This window comes from Gekko japonicus, unplaced genomic scaffold (assembly GCF_001447785.1).
Source record: "Gekko japonicus isolate JY-2015 unplaced genomic scaffold, Gekko_japonicus_V1.1 scaffold999, whole genome shotgun sequence".
Taxonomy (NCBI): Eukaryota; Metazoa; Chordata; class Lepidosauria; order Squamata; family Gekkonidae; genus Gekko; species Gekko japonicus.
The window spans coordinates 44,824-65,728 of NW_015171532.1; the positions used below are offsets into that span (position 1 = coordinate 44,824).

Below are 20,905 nucleotides of genomic sequence, written 5' to 3' on the forward strand. Positions count from 1 at the left end.
ACAAGGGTGGAGAGAGAGTTGTAAAGGGAAGGAGAGAGAGAGAGAGAGAGAGAGAGAGAGAGAGAGAGAGAGAGAGAGAGAGAAAGGGTGTGTGTTTTATTTTGTTACAATTTAATCTTTTGACTGTCCTTTGTGATGGTGACACTTCTCCCTGGCCCACGCCATTTTGCATACTCTTTTGTTTAATGGCCACTTCTTTCAAAATGGAACGATGTTTGTTGAGCTATCACAGCATTCAGAATGCACACTAAAATCAAAGTCTGAATAGAAACAAGTCCGCCACTCCCTCCCTTTGTTCCACGATATTTCGAATTCTCTTAGTGACAAAGCACTCCCATCCTAGACAGCACCAGGGCTGAAGCACTTATTTAACACTGTCTAGAAGCAAAATGTTGCAAGCTGCAGCACTGCTGTTCCCGGTTCCCACACCGTGGCGTTAACCTTCCACCCTTGTCCATTGCAGAACAACTTTTTGTGCTGCTGGCTCTGGGGTAGAACTACCTAAGTGTGGTGATAAGGACAAGATCCACCTTTGGGGAGGCGTTCTGGATTTATTAATTCCAAGTCTGTCAGGTTTTGAAGCATTCTTCTAAGGCAGGGCTTTGGGTTGCCGGGTCCTGTCTCCACGCCAGCAGGGGGATTTGGGGGGGGGGGGTTCCAGAACGTCCCCAGTGTGATGACAGCACCTGGAAGTTCCGTTTTAGGCCAAATTTACCACAGAGTTTTGCCCTCAAACCAGATTGTCCCACATGAGATCCCCAATGTGATGATATCACTTCTGGGTGATGTCATCACGTCACGCAGGACCGTGGCTGTTTGGGGGCAGGCTGAAGCCCCAAAAACTGGAGGAACCTCCACTGGGACCTGGGGACTGGCAACCCTAGCAGGGCTGCATAACTTGTGAAGCACCAGCCAGCCCTACCTTGTGGTTTTGCTGCCTGCTTGGACTGATGATAGCAAGGGGCGTGGGTTGGTGGTAGAACATCTGCTTTAGCATGCAGAAGGTCCCAGAGGTACAATTTCCAGAACCTTCAGCTGCAATTGTAAGGAAGTAGATAATGTCAAAGGCCTCTCTCAGAGATGCTGGAGAGCCACTGCCAATCAGAGTAGACTCTACTGAGTTTGATAAACCGATGGTCGGACTCAGCATGAAGCAGCTTCATGTGTTCATAGGTGGGTTGTCCAGGTGAGCTGTGTTTAGCTTGTTGGTCACAAGTTGGACAGGCCTACTTTCACAATAGCCCTTTGGTTTCTTGTTTCTTTCTGATCTTCTTGGGTGGTGAAAACAAGAAGTGATCTTCTAGTGTCACTCAAGAATTTTAAATGCTCCAAAGACTGACAGATGGCTCTGTCTGAAAACTGGGATGTTCAAACAAAGACAATGCTATTATTCCTGACATCATTTACTTGCAGCACATCTAATGGTAAATATCTAGCTGTCAATTCTGGGCAACTTCAGGGATTTCTGAATGAAGCAGATTGTTTGGATCCATCCCAACTGGTTTCAGGCCTGGTCACTGAAGTGAAATGGCCCTGCTCCCCGTGGAAACCGTAAACAGTTACCTGGAAGTAGTTTTGGGATTGCTGCTGTACAGTTGCACAGTCGAGTCCAACTCTTCGCGACCCCATGGACCACATCACACCAGGCCCTCCTGTCTTCCATCATCCTCCAGAATTTGCTTAATTTCATGTTCATGTTTTGGAATAGATGAGGATTAAGACATCCAAACAAAACTGAGGTGCTACTGGTGGAGGAGGGGAAGGTTTGGCACAGAAACTGGAATATCTCCTGTTCTGGATGGGGTTGCACCCCCCAAAAAAGAGCAGGTTTGTAGTCTGGGGATACTCCTGGACCCATTCCTTCTGTTGGGTAAACAGGTAGCAGCAGTTGCCAGGGATGCCTTTCACTAGCTTTGGCTGGTAAGCCAGTCTTTCAAGGGCTGGAAAGATCTTGCCATTGTGGTGCATGCTCTGGTAATATCCAGATTAGATTAGTGTAATGCACTCCACATGGAGCTGCTCTTGAAGATTGTCTGGAAGCTACAGTTGGTACAGAAAGCTGCAGCCAGAACGTTGACTGGAGCAGGCTGTAGGAACCATATAACTCCAGTCTTGTCCCATCTACACTGGCTCCCAGTTTGCTTCTGGTCACAATTCAAGGTGCTTTTATTGACCTTTAAAGCCCTACATTGCTTGGGGCCAGCATACCTGAAGGTCCTCCTTCTCCCATATGAACTTACCTGTCCACTTAGGTCATCTTCAGAGGTTCTGCTTTGGGTTCTCTGCTGGATGAGTGGCAACCTGAGTAAGGTCCTCCTTGGTCATAGCACTGAAAGTTTAGAACGCCCTTCCCAGGGAGATTCCATTTGCCTCCTCTACTGTTGTCCTCTGCGAGGGGGTGAAGCCTTGGACCTCCTCCCTGACTGTGCTAAGTGTGTTGTGTGTTTATATGTTTTTATTGACTTGTTTAAATATTTTAATATACTCTATTTTAGATACTTTTTAAATGTCTTAAATGTTTTAATGCTGAAATGTTTCACTTTTTCGTGTTCGCCACTTTGGGGACCGCATGTGGATAGAAAGGCGGCATAGAAAGGTTTTAAATAAGATAAATAGAAATAAATTCAAAACAGCTCTGAACAGAAATTTCTCTTAGTCACCTTTAACTTGCTCAGGCATAAATAAAAAGTCTAATTTAAGTGCAAGTCATTTAAAACTAGATATAATATCTATAGCAACAATTTCTGTTCCTGCAACTGAGAAAAGAAAAACAACATTTTCATAAGGCATCTCTTAGATAATGCAAATTCTGCATGAGGCAGATTATAATGTAATATTATAAGAGCCCTGCTGGATCAGACCAGTGACCATGTAGTCCAGCATCCTGTTTCACACGGTGGCCACAGCGATTTGCAGTAGAGGGACAACAAACAGTACTCAGAGATCAAGGCCTTTGCTGATATGGCCTCCTAACAACAGCGTACAGATGTTTATGGTCTCTGCATCTGGCTATCCCTGTGCCCTGTAGTCCCACAAAACAACCTCGGGGGTCTATAGATGGCAATCATTCTAGTGAACTTGAGGACTGAGCATAATTGTAATGTCTCTTTGCGAAGTCTCTCGTTCCTGAACCTCCAGAGCTTGCTTCAGACACAGGTCCTTTTCTTTCTCTGCTTGTCTCCATCAATGTGTGAGTTAACTCTGCCATCCTGGGATTCATGTCAATATGCCAGCCCATATGAGTAATAAATGGAATCAATTGGTGGTGGTTTATAGTTATACCTACACAAGAGCATAGCTATTAACACTGGGAAGACCTTTCAGATCTACCAAGATCCACCAGAACTTCCTGGACCCCTTTGTTGAGGAATCCAACATCCTCCCCCCCACTGAGAACTAGACAGCTTCACCAACCTTGGCTGATTGTTTGAAAGGTACACATTCCCTAGAAGCCCATCTTAAAGTTCTTGTAGTAGTGTTATAAGGAGTAGGAGGGTGAACTAGTGTGCAGAATACTGACATTGCCATCCTAAGCAACGTAAAACCTTTCTAAACCCATTGACTTCAGTAGACTTAGAAGGCTGTTAACTCCAGTTAGGATGGCACCTTAGCTGCAAACCCTGCTTTGCTATTATGTGATGTGTAGAATGGCTTTGATCTCATGCACAGACAGAATGGCTCGAAGGAGACAGGACTTCTGGACAATGGTTATAAAAGAAAGAACAAAAATTGCTTACAAAATGTTTCTTCCAAAACAACAGACATGATGTGTGATTCATTTCTCCACTTCGGAGCTTATGTAGACTGAACTACATTAGATGAACAGTGTTCCTGCATTGGATATGACTCCCTTATTCTGTTGCTTTCATCCCATCTATCGCAGAATCACTCATCCTCGAAATCTATCCAAATGCAATAAAGAAAATTATCTAATTCAACTAATATTGCCTCTAAGCACAGTGTTAACATCCAAGTATTGTGATGACATTTATTACTTCAGGGTTCAGTGCCAAAAAAACAGATAATGGAAATGAACCACACCCTCTCCTGAGGAACTGGATTGATTACACAGAGAAGTATCATTCCAGACACCGAACTAAATGTAAAGTTATAAGCAGCAGTGCATGCTTCTCAATACACAGTCTGCTCCCCAAACATGCCGCCCCAGCTGATTTTCTATTGATCCTATTATTGTGGGGGGGGGGGATCTCTGGAAAGGATGAGCATGGGTGTGTGCCATTTCTTCAAATGAGACAAATATAAATTATTACACTTCTGTTCCAATCCTTTCTCATTGCCCTAGGAGGTCCTTCAGCAAATTCTTTTCACACACTACACTGCATTTGATTATTTCTTCCGCAGACTGCATGCCGCACAGTGGTTCTCAATCACAGCTGAGGCGAGAATTCCTACAGAATCCTCAAGCGACTAAACATGCCACATCTGCAACACACACAAAAAACCCCGTAAAGGCTTCTCCTGGCATAGAGCTCTTTTGTTGGAATGCACTGACTGTAGCATGCTTTGAGAACAAGGCTCTGAGAAGTAACCCACTAAGGGCTATCTCACACATTACACCAAAGAACACACTCAACAGAGAGCTGCAATTAAGGGAAGGGACTGCACCCAGTCCTAGCTCCCTGGTGAGTGCATCCACACACAGGCTTACAGTGACAGCTACTGCACTAACGTTTTCTATACATGTTGTGAAACTCCAATGTACATATTGGCCCTTGTCATTTTCTGGTATCCATGATCATCAGTTCAGCAGACAATCTTCACAAACAGCACAGTCTCTTCCCTCTCCAAAAATAGTCTGCTCTATGTGTTTCCTCTGACAAAGATTAGATTGATGGCCACATGAAGCAGAGCCTTCTAAATGATGGCACTGAAACAGTGGAACTCCCAGTTAAGAGATGCCCACTGGAAACCTCAGAATTGTAGGAGATTATTAAAAATGGTGCTGGTGGTGCTGGTGGAAAGTGCCATCAAGACATAGTTGATTTATGGTGAACCTGTGGGGCTTTCAAGGCAAGAGATGTTCAGAAGTGGTTTGCCATTGCCTGCCTCCACATCAAAACCCTGGTATTCCTTAGAGGTCTCCCATCCAAGTACTAGCCAGAGCCAACCCTGCTTAGCTTCCAAGATCTCACTAGCCAATTAAAAATGCCCTCCTGAAAACTGCAAGCCTATCGAGTTTTTAATATTCCTGAAATTTATGAATATCAGTTTTTAAAATCTCTTATTATTTGTGTTGTTAACAGTTGTATATTTTAACTTTTTGTTCATCTATCTGCTGACCTCCACTCCTCCCATCAAACATACATCTCCGTTCAGGTCTCCGTCTGCAACTGTCTTTGCCTCCTGTGACTCACCTGTGTATATACCCTAGCACTCCATTCAATTCCAGCCCCAGTCCTATAGTTTTCATAAGAAAAAAAAAAGTGTTATTCATAAAAGGCAGACATTCTGTTTGCCTCCTGTTATTTCTATTGACCTCAAAACCCTTATTTCTCAAAGGAAGCATAACACAGAACTCTAGGGAAACAGACCTTATTGGCATGCAACTATCCCTTTCTGTAAGACTTTGCAGCAGTGGAAACTTAAATGCACTAAATATATATAGCAAAACTTTGTTCAGCACTGTCTCTTCTCCAAAAAGGAGGCATTATGGCTCAGTGGAAGAGCATCTGCTTGGCTTGCAGAAGGTCCCAGGTTCAATCCTCAGCATCTCCAGCTAAAAGGACCAGGTAGTAGGTGATGTGAAAGACTTCCCCCTGAGATTCTGGAGATGGTCTGATGCAGTATAAGGCAGCTTCATGTGTGTACAGGCAGCAAGAATGACAGCACATATCCTTCAGTGCAGAGATTACTGAAGATTTATGGCATCTTTTTCACTGCAATGGAGAACTCCCCTTTTGGGATACCTCCTTATATACCAGCCAGGGGGCTACCAATTTTGGCTGGTCTTGATAGCCTGCCAACATTTGTGGTCATAATCAACAGTGTCCCTCCCCCAAGAAGGGGCAGGATCTTCACTGTGGCATTACATGAACTTTAGACCAGGGGTGTCAAACATAAGACCCCCCCAGGGGGGGGGAGAACCAGCCCATCAAGGGCTCTTAAGTGGCCCATGAGCAACTGGTGCAAGGGAGGGAGTGCTGGGGGGAGCCACTCCATGGTGGCTTCAGCACAGCGGAACAACCTCATCTGCATGGGACCATCATGGGAGTGTCTGCCTAGTGCTGCACTGCTGCCTCTCCAGCCTGCCCATGTGGGCTTTCCTTTGCACACCCCTCCCAGCCCATTGGGCCTCGCAGAGAGGACACACCAACTCAGAGTTTACCAATTGCTATCCTTTATACAGTTTGTATCTCATGTACCTGGCATTACATTTTATGGCACACATGGTCCAGCCTGACAAAGTGACATTTACGTCAGATCCAGCCCTTGTAACAAATGAGTTCGACACCTCTGCTTCAGACACTATTAGTTGGTACTCCAGCCAACAGTACAACCCTAAACCAGTGCGGTATACTGGTTAAGACCAGCAGACTCTAATCTGGAAAACTGGGTTTGATTCTCCCACTCCTCCACATGAAGCGCGCTGGGTGGCCTTGGGCCAGTCACAGTCCTCTCAGAACTCTCTCAGCCCTACCTACCTCACAATGTGCCTGTTCTGGGGCGAGGAAGGGAAGGCGATTGTAAGCTGCTTTGAGATTCCTTAGGATAGAGAAAAGCAGGGTATATATGACGACTCTTCTACTTCTAAGTCTGTTGACATTAAAGAGTGTAACTCTGCTTCCTGTGAGCCACCCAAGTGAGTGAGTGGGGCGGCACAGTAAGGAGGGAGTCCAAGCTCCACAGAGGCTTGGCTTGCTCCCAGCCATCAGCAGCAGAGGAAATGACTGGTAAGACCCTGCTGGGCCTGTCTCACTAGCTGGGCTTGTCTCTCCAAGCCTTGGCTTAGACCTGGCTGGCAGTGGTGTGGGCCCAGGAGAGGGTGGGTATATCTTGTCTGGGGCAACAAAATACCTTTTGGCTCTGGCTTCAGAGCTGGGGGCTCAACTCTGCCAGATGGAGCCTTGGAACCACTCAAATTGCAGAGGAACATGTCACAGCTTCAAGAGCCTTTTAAAAGTTCTCCATGAGATCTGAAAGGTTGCCACAGCCTAGGCATGTCCACCACAGCCTCAGGAAAAGGGCAGAAGATCTGGTGGTATTTTTTTTTTTAATGCACCCTTCATTGAGTGCATCTGTACACTATATTTTGGACTCCTACCACTGCAAAGGCTTACATTCACCTGGTATGTTAGAATCGTGGGTTGTTCCTGCATGATATACTGGTAGACAAACAAACTGGCTTTTACACAAACTGTTTCACCTGCCTTCTGTCATACCCTGAATCGTCTTTTGCATAAATATTTGAGGATCCAAGAGTCAGTGTTTGTATGGCACATTTATAGCTATATCATAAACTCTTGACTTCATAAAATAAGATATCTCTTAGCTGAAACTGGGTTTACTGAATATGGACAGATGCTTACATTTATTAATTGGGAAAGAACAATCCTGAATGGTGTTTTAACAGATCCAGTAGGTTCTTTCAGAGAGATTACAGAGAATTAATTAATTGTTCGCTCCTTTCTTATTCAATCTGTATATGCATGAACCATCAAAAACATCACTACGTGACTGATTTCATTCCTCCCCAAACCTGGGAAGTGAGATCTCTGGTCTCTTCAGCACTGATGACATGAGCCTTAGTTTCATAAATACCAAAAGGACTACAATGGTTGCAAGTTATCTTCTCTTCATTTTTAGGAATAGCTTATAATGCGCCATCAGAAATTTAAAACAATGGTCTTGGCACACTAGTACCAAAAAAACTCCTATATTCAAAGATGTAAGGCTTCCAGATGGTGGAAACGGCTGTCAAACTGCAGCCAATTTATGGTGCCCCGTAGGGTTTTCAAAGTCAAACAGAGGTAGCTTGCTACTGCCTACATTTGCATGCAATCCTGGATTTCCCTGGTGGTCAAGTACTAACTTGACCCTGCTTAGGAGCCAAGATATGACAAGATTGGGCTAGTGTGGCCCATCCAGGTCAGAGTTCCTTCCTACCACATAATATTCTTGGTCTAGAAGAATAGCCAGACACCTTCCTTTAAATTAAGGAAGTCCTTTTCGTCAGGATTCTTACAAACTATGGATCTATTTATCCATTTTTATCCTACCCCACCTCCAAGAGTGGTTCCCCTCCCATTTATCACCAAAACAACACTGGGAGGTAAGTTAGGCTGAAAGACAGACTCAAAGGATCATGCCCTAAGCTGCACTGCTGTGTACGTATTGGAACTTGGGTCTCCCAGGTCCTGTTCAACACTCTGACTGCTACCCCCACATGAGTTGTCTAGATACTGACAAACAAACCATAATAGTAAATTATGACCTTGTTAGAGTCTATCTAAAAAACATGGTTTTCTTGTTGGATATGAACACAAGAAAACGACCAATTATATTTTAGCTATCATATTAAGTGACAGATTTCCTTTCATAACTACTTTTAACTGAAAAAACTGCAGTGGCAGCAGTGAATGCGTCTTCTCTTATGTCGCTGATTGCAAAGGTAACTATTCTTTATGGTCAGCCCTCATGGATGCAAGTTCAGTAATTTGTTATCTGTAATCGTGATGTGATATTAATATTTGATTTCATTTGTACTCTGAATCACCAATTATGTTTGAGAATATTTCTTCGTGTCTAAACGCCTGTAATTTGGCTCTTATGCATCGTAATGGCCAAATGGCTGAGCAACAAATCTGAACTTGACTCCAGTTATCCTGAAATTAAAACTGATCTCTTCCTGCCGTGACTGCATGCCAGTCTTGGCGCATTCCAGGAAACAGCTAAAGATACCTCAGGGGTTGCCTCATACCCATTATCTCTTCCAGCACAAGATACAGAACATGAACACAACTCTCCACATATGTAACTCAAGCTCTGCCCTAATTTAATAATAAATAGCACCTGAATTTTCTGTTGACTGGTGAAATTATTCTGTACTGCATCAGTTATTTTACAATGAAGCTGTAACAAAACAGTCAGAGCTGCACATAACACTGTGGGGCAGTGGACAGCATTTTAAAGACCCTTTTGTAGAGTTGTTCTGATTTCTGCTCTTTTCTTCATAAATTAATAAATGTATTTATTTACTTCATTTATACCTCTCCCCAACAATGTATCAAAGTGGCTGACGTCATTCTCCTGTCCTCCATCTTGTCCCCGCAACAACCCAGTGAGTCAGGGAAGGCTGAGGGAGTTTAATGACTCGCCCAAGGTCACCCAGCAAGCTTCCATGGCAGAGTGGGGATTTGAACCCGTGTTTCCCAGATCCAACGCTCTAATCACTACACCACACTGGCACAACGTATGAATGCTCTAACATCACAGAACATAGATAAATTTTAAAATGCGAGTTGTTAATTTGTACTGGCAAACTGTATACTCTTTCAGAAATCAGGGCTAGTGGGCAACCTGTTTTACAGCCTTCTGATTTGAGGTATGAGTTTAAATATATTATGTCATCAATCCCACAACACATGCTATCTGGAGAGAGAGAGCGAAAAAGACAGGGGGGAGTGTGTGAGAGAGGTGTAGTGGTCACAATTCCAGACCCTAGACTGAGGAGACTGAGCTTCAAATCCTCACCCAGCTGCAAAGTTCACAGGCAATCCTGGGTCAATCACTAGCCCTCACTCTAACTTACTTCACAGGAACAAAGTCTGTGTTCAGTCGCATCTTTAAACCAACAGAGCTTAATGCTGGGTATACACTTTCATGTGCATGCACACCTCTTTAGATGTCTTCAGAACTTTGTTCTATTGCTTCAAACCAACACGGCTACCCGGCTGAATCTTAACTCACAGGGTGGCCACTGTAAAGGGAAATCATGTATGCCACTCTTAAGCTCCTTCAAGGAAGATGGAAGAAAAAAACTGTCTGCAACAACTGAGAACTGTGAGATTTTCATCACTGCACTCTACACAATACATATGGCCATAAACATATCAAGCTGCCATATACAAAAGCAGACCATCGTTATATCAAGCTTTCTTGTCTTCTCTGACTGGCAGTCTCTCCTGAGACTCATGCAAATGGTCTTTTACTAGCTCTGTCACCTATGATCCTTTCAACTAATGACACCAGGGATTGGATCTGGAACTTTATGCATGCAAATCATCACGTGTTCTGCCATTAACCTATGGACTGACCAAATCTTGGGTTTTTTTCCTACAAAAGTAATGTGTCAACAGGAAGTCTGGGGCCACCTTATGTATTAAACCTTGGTTGTACTTCACTTCCAAAATATCTGCAGGAGTATCCTGCAATATAATGCTCTTGAGTTACATCAAGCGACACTAACAAGCACAAAGGAATGCAATCAAGGAACTTGGAGCATATTTCCTATGAGGAAAGGCTGGAGAGCCTGGGACTTTTCAGTCTAGAGAAAAGATAGCTAAGGGGATACAGTAGACATTTAGAAAATTATGTATGAGGGGGAGAAAGTAGAAAGCTTTTTCTCCCTCTCCCACAATACCAGAACTTGGAGGCACCCAATGAAATTGTAGAGAAATAGGTTCAGAACACACAAAAGGAAATAGTTCTTTACTCAACAAATAATTAAACAGAGGAGTTCATTGCAAGTAGAAGTGGTGATGGCCACTAGCATAATTGTCTTTAAAAGGCGTTAATAGAGAAGAGGTCTATCAATGGCTACTAGCCACGGGGAGGCAGAAAACCTACAATACCAATGCTAGGCGGCAACATTAGGGCCTTGGTCTTTATGCTGTTGTTGGACCTTTCAAGGCAACTAGTTGGCTGTTGTGTGAAACAGGATGCTGGACTAGATGGACTAGTGGCCTGATCCAGCAGGGCTTTTCTTATGCTCTTAACAGGCAGAAATGTATACTGTGGCTATATACAGTATTTATGTCATCTTTTAAAAGTGAATGCTTTAATGCATTTCCTGATTTGTTTTTGTAAAAGAGGCCTCGAGATATGTTCTTCTACAGTCCATCATTATTTAAGAATAAGACAACTTTGAAAATAAAAGTTTCACTCTCATCCTCATAAGATCAAACAAGGAAATAGTAAACTTTGGTATATATAATTATTCATGCTCTTTTACTATGCTAGATCAAAATATATCTGGCAAGAGATTTGTTTTGTTGATGTCAAGCTTTCCAAAAGCGTGTTGCTACTTCCTTTGATATCATTTGTTCAAAGACTGACCTTATGCCTCACTGACACACTGGCGACATGTGCAGTAATGTAGATAGCTACCAGTAGCAATGTGACCATAAAAGAATGGAGGTCATCAACGAACCCCAAACATTGTTTTCAAGGCACAGGATGGAAAACCTTGTATTACTTTGAAATACTTGCATTCCACTGAATTCCACTGTTCTTCTGAACTCCAGTCTTCAATAGCAAACATAAAGTTAAAGCTGATCTGGATCGAAACGCTCAAACAGCATTTCCCCCCATTTTAAGTAAAATGTTGCATATATGAATGCAGATAGGAAGCATTTTTGGAAAAAATCAAGGAAGGAACAAAATAAGCACCAGGAGCTGCCAAATGTTCCACTTCAGAGGCCCCCTCTAGCCAGATCTACATCAAATGCTTTTGATGAGAGGACTCAACAGAAGAATAAAAAACCACGCAGATATTTTTCATCTCGAGAATATTCTCTTTTGTGTTCTGTTTAAGCTGCTGTCCAATGGGACTTCTCTGTCGCTTACAAGAGTTGAAGGGAAGCCACACTTGGGCTGAGTTTACACATGCATGGCAGCACCTTGTATCTGCAGCAGAAAAGGAACCCTTGGCTGTGGGAAACACTCCCACAGGTTTAAGCAGAGCAGATCCCGTTTTCTTACCACTTCACAGCCTCTCAAACACAGTACTTTCCCCCCATGGATCCAATTCGCACCCAGAGATGGCCATACAAACCACCAGGGAGGTACATAATGCGTATGTGAGCCAGCCTTTACATTTCTGTCTCAGGAAATTAGGAGGAAATCTGACAGCCCCATTCTTTCATCTCACATCATCCCTATGTAAAGTCAGAATTTTGGGGAAAACAACCTGCAGTAATCTGAATATTGGAGAGTCACTTCTAGCATTCCAGACAAGGTTGTGAAACATTAACTGACCTGCTGCCCAATAGTAATGCATTATCATGGATGATTCATGCTAAGGTAGGTTGGGCACGCCAGACTAACAAGATCCCTTATGGTCCCTTTTGCATGTCAGCAATTGGTTTATTCTGTGTTTGGGCGACTGAAGGAGACACACTGGACAGTCAGATCTGCACAGCTCCCTAACCTGTGCATGATACAGCTGGTACAAAGAATGGTACTGGCCAGAACTCTTTGCCCTCTAGACACCAGCCAGAGGGCAAACGATCTGACTGGGAAGAGCTCTGCTCTTCAACAGGAGGAAGCGGTTGGGTTCCAGAGCGACATGTGATGCAATTACAACCTGGGTCAATAACAGTGACCGTGACTGGTGGGTGTTTTTGAAGGCTAGACCACTACAGAATGTACAGCCTCCCTAAAACTTGCAGTGCCAAACCCTTCCCCATTGCAAGAAAGCCCTGCCTCCATACACACAGTGAGTGACACACAGCATTCCTTCTCCACTTTCGGAAACAAACCCAAGAGAGCCGATTCCTCACGCTTTCTGTGCACGTTACTTGGGAGTAAACCCTGCTGAACTCAGTGGGACCTCCGAGTAAAACACACACGACCTGGGCGGCAACGGCTTCAAACCCTAAACCGCTCGGCATAAGTTCGAACGGCGCTTCCTTCGACATAAATTTGTTTGGGTGCAGCAGGAGCGGCTGGTGGGGCCAGGACGCCGTCGACCTGCAAGCTGTTCCCGGGGCTTTCCGGGGAGAGGCTGCTGCAGATCCCAAGGCTTAAAAACTGCCTCGAGCAGAAGCAAGCAGAGGAGAAGGATCCGGAGCAACAGGGAAGGGAAGGGAAGCGGCGGCAAGCTCACTGACCTGATCGGAAGGGATGTCCCGCTGTCTCCGGGAGAGGCTACATGGGAAGGGACGAGGCAGTCCAAGTCAGAGCGGATCTCTTCTCCGCGACTCCCCAAGCAGCGCCAGAGCCGCCACACACTCCACAGCCGGCCGCGGCCAGGAGCCTGAAGGGCGTGGCCGAGCCGCCGAGCCTTCCCGGGGAGGAGAGAGGCCGCCGCTGTCCAATCACCAACCGCCTCCAGCCCCAAATTGGAAGAGAATCCCGTCCCCTCGCCTCTGCCCCCCCCCCGCCGCCTCCTCGCCTGGCCCGGTCTCGCTGGGCTTGAGGCTTGCGCGCCTTGGGTGGAACGGGCGAGGCGGGATTTGTTGGACCCTCCGCTAATTACGAACTTCGTGTTTCCTCCTGTCTGGACCGCACTCGCCGGCGGAGAATAACTCCTCGTGCCTCTGGCAGAAAAGCGGATTCTAGTCTACTTGTGGCACCATTCTCTTATGGCAAAAAAAAGGTCACCTTTTAAAGTGCAGCAGGAGTTTGGGTTGATTTCAGAGAAAGAGAGTCGCCAGGACTTCCGCCTGCTGGGTCCCAGGCGCCTTGGCCCTTAACTCTCAGCTGCAGAAGAAGAACAGGCCACGGGCAGCATTTGAATGAAGACACCGTTGCTGTGCAGAGGAAAGCAATGGCGAACCACCTCTGCTCATCCCTGGCCTTGAAATCCCCCCTGTCGTGACAGGTCGCCATAAGTTCGTTGCGACTTGGTGACATTTAATTTCAGTTGTTGTGGGGTGGACGTGGGCATGTGTTTGTACGGTTTTCCTATTGCTGTTGTGGCTGCTGATAAAGCCCAGGGGGAAAGGGGGATTCCACATGGCAGGTTTCCATGCAGTTTCACTGCCCCAGTCCCTCAGCAGCAGCCACCTGCCTTGGCCACCTGAGCCTTTGCGGGGGTTTTAAAGAGAGAAGTAGAATATTGTTAAAACAATATAATGTTATATAAATATGTGAATTCCCAGCTTTCATCTTTTTAAAACAGTATGCAGCCTGTTGCATTGCAAAGAGATAAAGGGAAAGGCATATATAAAGGTCCACGGGCCGTGAAGAGTCAGACTCGACTGTGCGACTGAACAACAACATATCTCTACAATAAAAGGGGCTAGATACTTTTAAAAAAAATGAAAGCTGGGAGTTCAGAGAACCTGATATACAGGTTGTTTTAATGTTATATAATGATATTCCAGTGCCATTTAAAAATAAAAATAAAAAGGGAGGAAATGGCCTCTGCAGAGACAGGGATAGGGAAAATGGCTACCATGTGGGTGGGAAAATCAGCAGCCACCCAAAACATTTGCTCAAACTTGAGAGCAGGTTTGAGACAGATTGCAGAAAAGTTGGGGAAACCCCAGGAGAGGGTTCACAAATCTACCACAATGCTGTGGAGAAGCAGGAAAAAAACCCACTTCCCAACAGGACAAATAACCGTCATGGGAATGGCCACCCAGGCCTGCAGAAGAGTGCAGCTGGCAGAATCTTCCGGATGGGTAGCCAATGTTCATCTGCAGCAGCAAAATAAAACAGGAATCCAGTGGCACCTTAAAGACTAACAACACATATTCCAAAATGTATTCATAAATGCTTATGAATAAAAGTTAGTTTTCAGTTATTAGCATAAATATAGGAGTAGATATCTTCAAGGTGCATCTTATTGTGGTGGAAACTTGAGGTAGTGGGATGTATAGTACTACTGCAGATTGCAGGTGAGGAAAGTCACACTTTTAATGTTCCCGTGCAGTAAATATTCAGACAATGTGAGGAAAGGGTCTAGCATAACCTATCACATGTTGAGTTAGTTTTCCACTTACAGGGATGTATTAAAATAGGGAAACTTTGAACTGTGGCATCCCACCTCGGCAGCTTGAAATGGTACAGTCACCTCAGCTCTCTGCCACCTCATTGCCATCTCACTGTGCTGCCTGTCCAGGTCAGTGATGGAGGAAAGAGGTTTCAGTTAGCCACATTGCTCCTAAGCAGAACTGAAGAACAAAAGTCAATGTATTACTTTTTACTAAGACCAGTCAAAATAACACAACACAGCATGCGAACTCTCCAGTCTTCAAAACTCTTAATCAGGCTCAATGTTGAGGGGACGAATGAAGACCAGGAAAAAAGATGTTTCCAGCCATGATCTTAAGGCCTCTGCTTTGCATTCCATGAATGGTACAATGGTGTAGAGTCCCCTCTCCCAAGCTGCATTTTCTCCAAGGGAACTGACCTTCGTCGTCTGGTGATCAGTGGTAATAGTGGGAGATCGCCAGGCCCTACCAGGAGGTTGGCAACCCTACTTACAAATGTTACCATCCCCAGATTGAATCCACCAGATCACTTCCTAGGGAGTAATCACTACTGAGAGTGATGTCATTTTAGTTTGTGCGGAACTTGATCCAGGATAAATTGTCAAAAGTACTCCATATAGTGCACAATTTGTTTGTGGAATTCACTTCCACAAGATATACTGAGAGCCCTTGGCTTAGATGCTTTCAAAGGGCATTGAAGAAATTTATGGAAAGGCAAATATTAGCCCTGATAGTGGAATTGGAACCTCTTGGCTCAGAGGCGGACAGTATGTTCGGGATACTGGGCCATATGGGAAGATCCTGTCAGGTCCTGTTTGAGGGCTTCCTAGAGCCTTCTGGCTGTCTAGTTTAAGAAACAGGATGATGGATTTTTGTTCTGATCCTGTGCAGCTCTTCTTAAGTATGCCATATTAGGGTTGCCAGCTCTGGGTTGGGAAATACCTGGAGATTTTAGGGGTGGAGACTGGGGAAGGCAGGGCTTGGGGAGGGGAGGGGCCTCAGCTGGGTACAGTGCCACAGAGTCCACCCTCTAAAGCAGCCATTGTCTCCAGGGGAGCTGATCTTGGTTGTCTGGAGATCAGTTGTAATAGCTGGAGATCTCCAGGTGCCAACCCTAGAGAGCACCTGTACTTGGTACGTTTTTCTAGTATCGCTAAGGCTGAAGGGAACTTTGACTTTACCTAGCAAAATAATTAGGCCTGTGCTTGGAGAATATATAACACATACCTCTGAAAGAAATACCTGCTGTAAATCTGAAATTCACCCCTTTTTACTCAGAGGAAAAGGAGTCAGAAGAACTGACTTAACAAGTGGCTAGTTTCTAAAAGTAACAGTGCTTGGGATCAAACTAGCCAGAATGTTAGAATTCCACACCTGTCACCTCTACCTGCCCCAGATATGTTTGGGTCAGGTTGTGAAAATTCACAAGTGAGTGAAAGGCACTCTGTGCATTCTCAGAGGGCATATTCTTCATTATTACTTCTTGTACTCTGAGACTGAACCTCAGTGCTGAGCCTTAGTACTGAAAACATGTTTTGAGGCTGCACCCTAAAAGCTGTCACTGCTGACCAAGTAATGATCCCCTGAAATCACACACTCTGACTGGAGTTCATCGCTGTTGTCATGCGGCTGGTTTTTATATAAGCTGCTTATTGGCTGTGAATTCCTCAGTGATACAAACCATCACAGTGGCAGAAGAGCTGTTAGGAAGAGAATGACTCTCTCTGTCAAGCTTGGCCAACATGTCAATTCTTCACGCAGAGCCTGTAATAGAAGAATGCACCAGAACCCTGCAGAAAATGACTTTGCCTTCTGTCATCCCCCCCCTTTTATGTGTGTTTTGAGCATCCTGCACAGTGTAGTCACACACCCACTTTGTAAAAACACTTTTTGGGCACCAGGAAAGGTGTTGGCAAGGACCATGCTGCCACCAGGTACCACATTAGGGAACCCTGGTCTACTCAGACTGCCAGTTTCTGTACAGGGTCTTCGGTGGACTTCTTTCAAATGACCTACTCACCTTTTAACTGGAGATGCTGGGAACTGAACCTGGGTGCAGGAAATACAAGCCAGGCACCAGGAGGCATTCTATACTGAGGAATAAGCCAAGGGTCACATCCCTCTTTACCATAAGCTACCTCACCTTGCTGTCCTGCTGCTTTTCTCAGTATACATTCAAAGAGAGGCAAGGAAGCCTGGCACTCTTGCTCTCTACAAGCAGGTCCTTCCAAATACAGTGGGAAAACGGCAGCTCTATAGGGGTGCATACCCCAACAGGAGGGGCTCTGTGACTCAACCCAGTGTCCCGACCCTGTACCTCAACAATCGAGTGTGGTTGTCCTGGCTGCTGAATTTTGCCCCTCAATCTGGGCAGTAGACTAGGGATATCTTTGCTTCTCTTTTCTCATGTTGCATTAGATAATTGGGGAAGGGGGAGAAGAAGGGTCCAGCATTGTGTATCTCACTGTGTATGTGCCCCAACCCCACTTTTACTCCAGTGCTAGGATATATTGTTAGGGGTTCTACTCCTTTACAGATTCAAGAATCCTTGTAGGGCCCAATTATTTAGGATGAGAAGAATCCCTGTACTCATATACTAATTATTCTTTCCATCACAATTCTTTATAATGGTTGCCATATATAACACACCCACCCACCCAATAGCATATTATAACCTAGACTGGGGATGGTAGTAAAATAGAACTGGAAAATGCACACCTCATATCACCTGGCCCAAATCTCAACCTCAAGGAAAAATTCAGATGTTATGGGCTCTGTCAGGTCAATTTCTCCCTTTGCCTCTGTTTTTCTTTTAAGTTATGCTCAGTTTCCTTCAATATCTTGTACCTCCCTAATCAGGCTGAATGTGCCATATGCCCACTGGAGACTCATGGTCCTACTTTTGGGAGGAAGGGTCTTTTTAAACTAATAAAGCAATGCTTTTTCTACATACCTGTTCCCCTTAGCTGTGAGCAGCTCGGTTTTCTGCCTGTGTTCCCCTTAGCTGTGAGCAGCTCGGTTTTGCTGCCTGATAGGCACTCGGCCATCATTTTTTTTTTATTAGAGGAAATACATTAGAGAGGGCCTGCAAGGAACTGGGAAGGGGGGGAAGGAGTCAACAGTTAGGCAATTCCATGACTGGAGACTGCTGAGCTGTGGAGCATTTGTCCTCTACTGATTACGTCAGGGTCTAGGGGAGCATGGGCCAGCTCTGAACCTGAGTGAAGCATTTATTCTCTAACTAGGCACTATGGGAAAGTTTTTTATGTGGGAACTTGCGTACCTCACAACCTCCAGCATTTTGTCTTTTGGGGATCAAGCATGCCAATTCCCCTATCCCTTTATGTTTCTCCCCCCCCCTTTAATATGACCCACAACTTGCCTCATCATTCTGTGCCTCGGGGGGGGGGCATAAATTCTCAATAGGAGTTAAGTCATGAGGGGGAACAGTTCTGTCTTTTTAATATCAGTATAATTGAATTTTCTGCATGCCTAAGGGCTCTCTTGTGCATGGAAGTGTCTTGTCCTGTGTGGCCCCAGTTTGCTGCCCTAATAATAAGCCCTCAATAGGTCACTATCCGAAGGAGTGACTATGGAGGTAAGGATTAATTCTTGATAGCTCTATGGGCCAGGATTTGTTGAATTGATATAAAAAAATAAACTAAACTAGTGGTCATCACTGCTTTTGTGGGACTTGCTTGTATATACCTTAACTCTCCCATTTCCTTGTCATATAAACCACATGAAGCAGCATGAGAGGGTTTTTAGAAATGAAAACACTGTTGTGCTGTGCTAAGTGAAGAGAATGTTTATATATTTGGATGGCCTGATAATGAGCAATGGCAGTCATGAGGTATCTAGATCTAGTGGAAGGTGCTTGTCTAATCATCTCTAATTGGATGGTGCTTATGATCTATATCAAATCCCTTTTTCTTGGCTGCAGGCTGGGGAGAAACAGTCTGAAGTTGGAGCAGAGCCAGCAAAGGAGACAGAAGTCTGAGTTTTTGCAGCTGGCAGGGGAAGGGATGTTTTTCGCTCTGGGGGGAACTAATGCTGACAGATGAGCATGGTCTGGGTGCCTTCTCTCTATGCTCAGCTGTGCATTTGTAAATAAACAGATGTTACAAAAACACGATAAGTCTCCAGTCCTCTCTCTTCACAAGGAAACAGACCCAAGAGCAGCTGTTCAAGGAATTTTATACTACTTGGGGGAAGTACAAAATCATAGTCCTATCAGATTCTTAATTGTATGGATCCTGATCTCTGTGAATCTTACAGCAACAAGACAACGTGGTATTTTGTAGAGCTGAAAGAGCTTCTAGTTCAACCCTACTGCTTAATATAAGAAATACAATGTAGAGCACCACCAACATAGATGGCTACACTGCCTCTGCTTGAAGACCTCCAATGAGAGAAAGCCCACTATTTCATTCAGTATTACATTCTATAGCAGGGTTTCCCATCCTGTGGATCAGGACCTAAAAGTGGGTTGCAAAGGCCCTGAAAGTGGTTCACAGGCCAGCCTTCCCTCATGGCCCTTCCCATTTCTCTCTTTTGTATTTTTGAAACCACACTCTGACCTGTAACCTTCATGTGCAAAGGCTGTGTATGTTGGGATGCAACTTGCTTGAGGTTCATAGGGGCAGTTGTGCCGTTTCTGTGATATTTGTTGGTTTCCCAAAAATGTCTAGTTAGGCACTGTAGAAAATGGAATGCTGAACTAGATGGGTGCCCAGGGTATCAAAAAATCTTAGACCAGCCCCAGATTGGTCACTATCCCAAGTAATTTGGACTTGTGAGTCACCGTACCAAAAAATATTGGGAAATGTTGTTCTATAGGATGAACCACACTCACTGAACACATTTGGTGCATGCTACTCATTCTGTAGGTGGATGCATAAAAGGCTTCCCTTGACATGCAACATACATACCTATTATAACAAGGTGCAAATAAATTGTTAATGATACACAGTAACTTAAGAACATAAGAGAAGCCATGTTGGATCAGGCCAATGGCCCATCCAGTCTAACACTCTGTGTCACACAGCGGCCAAAACTCAGGTGCCATCAGGACGAGGTCCACCACCTTTATCTGTTCTAAGCTTACTGCTCATTAATTTGAGTGGCCACAGGTTCTTGTATTGTGAGAAAGGGAGAAAAGTACTTCTTTCTCTACCTTCTCTATCCCATGCATAATTTTATAAACTTCTATAGTGCCACCCCTCAGTCGTCATTTCTCCAAGCTCAAGAACCCTAGCCTCTTTAACCTTTCTTCATAGGGAAGGTGTTCTATCCACTTAATAATTTTAGTGGCCCTTTTCTGTACCTTTTCCAGTGCTATAATATGTTCTTTGAGGTGTGGAGTGGGGGCAGCTGCGACGCCCGTGCGGGGGGGGGGCAAAACGTTCCCTTGCCTCCCTGAGCCCCGGGGTGGTGGCCTTGGACTCGTAGGGGCAAATTCCACCTCACGCGTGATGGCCGCTGAAAGAAACTTTAGGCGGCAACTGCAACCACCGTGGGGGGGGGACTGCTGAGCTGCCCTCCCAGCCTTTTTCAGGCCTGCAGAGCCGCCCCCACCCTTTCCTCCTTTTTCAGGCTCCGCGCTAGAACTCTGGGCCTGAAAAAGGGCCAGCCGAATGTCAATTTCGGCCCCATTATATCCTATGGGCCATTGAAGTCAATGGCAAAAACATAGGGTATATTCTGGGGGGTGGAGGGGAGGGAGTTTGAGGGAGAGGCTCCAAACTCACAGGATAGCTGCTGGAGCCTCTCCCCAAGATACCAACCAAGTGTGAAGAACATTGGACCATGGGGTCCACTTCTATGGGCCCCCAAACAGGTTGCCCCTATCCCCTCCATTGTTCTCTATGGTGGGAAAAAAGTAAAGATGGCAGCCCTGAAGCTTGGGGCGGCAGGAGTTTCTTTGCATGCAGCTTGTGTGGCTGGCTGAGTGCCTCTTCTGCTTGCCCACCTCTCGCCTCTGCACCTCATCTTCTGCCAGGCAT

At 45.1% G+C, this 20,905-nt stretch overlaps 1 protein-coding gene across 1 annotated transcript in view; it reads right to left on the reverse strand.

Moving 5' to 3' along the window:
- The window catches only part of SERTM1 (serine-rich and transmembrane domain containing 1), a 25,524-nt gene extending 12,371 nt beyond the window's left edge, over positions 1–13,153 (reverse strand). Inside the window, exon 1 of the mRNA XM_015419598.1 lies at positions 13,071–13,153. The gene's annotated coding sequence lies outside the window, so the exon portion shown is untranslated. The remainder of the gene's footprint in view (positions 1–13,070) is intronic.
- Positions 13,154–20,905: the final 7,752 nt, after the last annotated feature.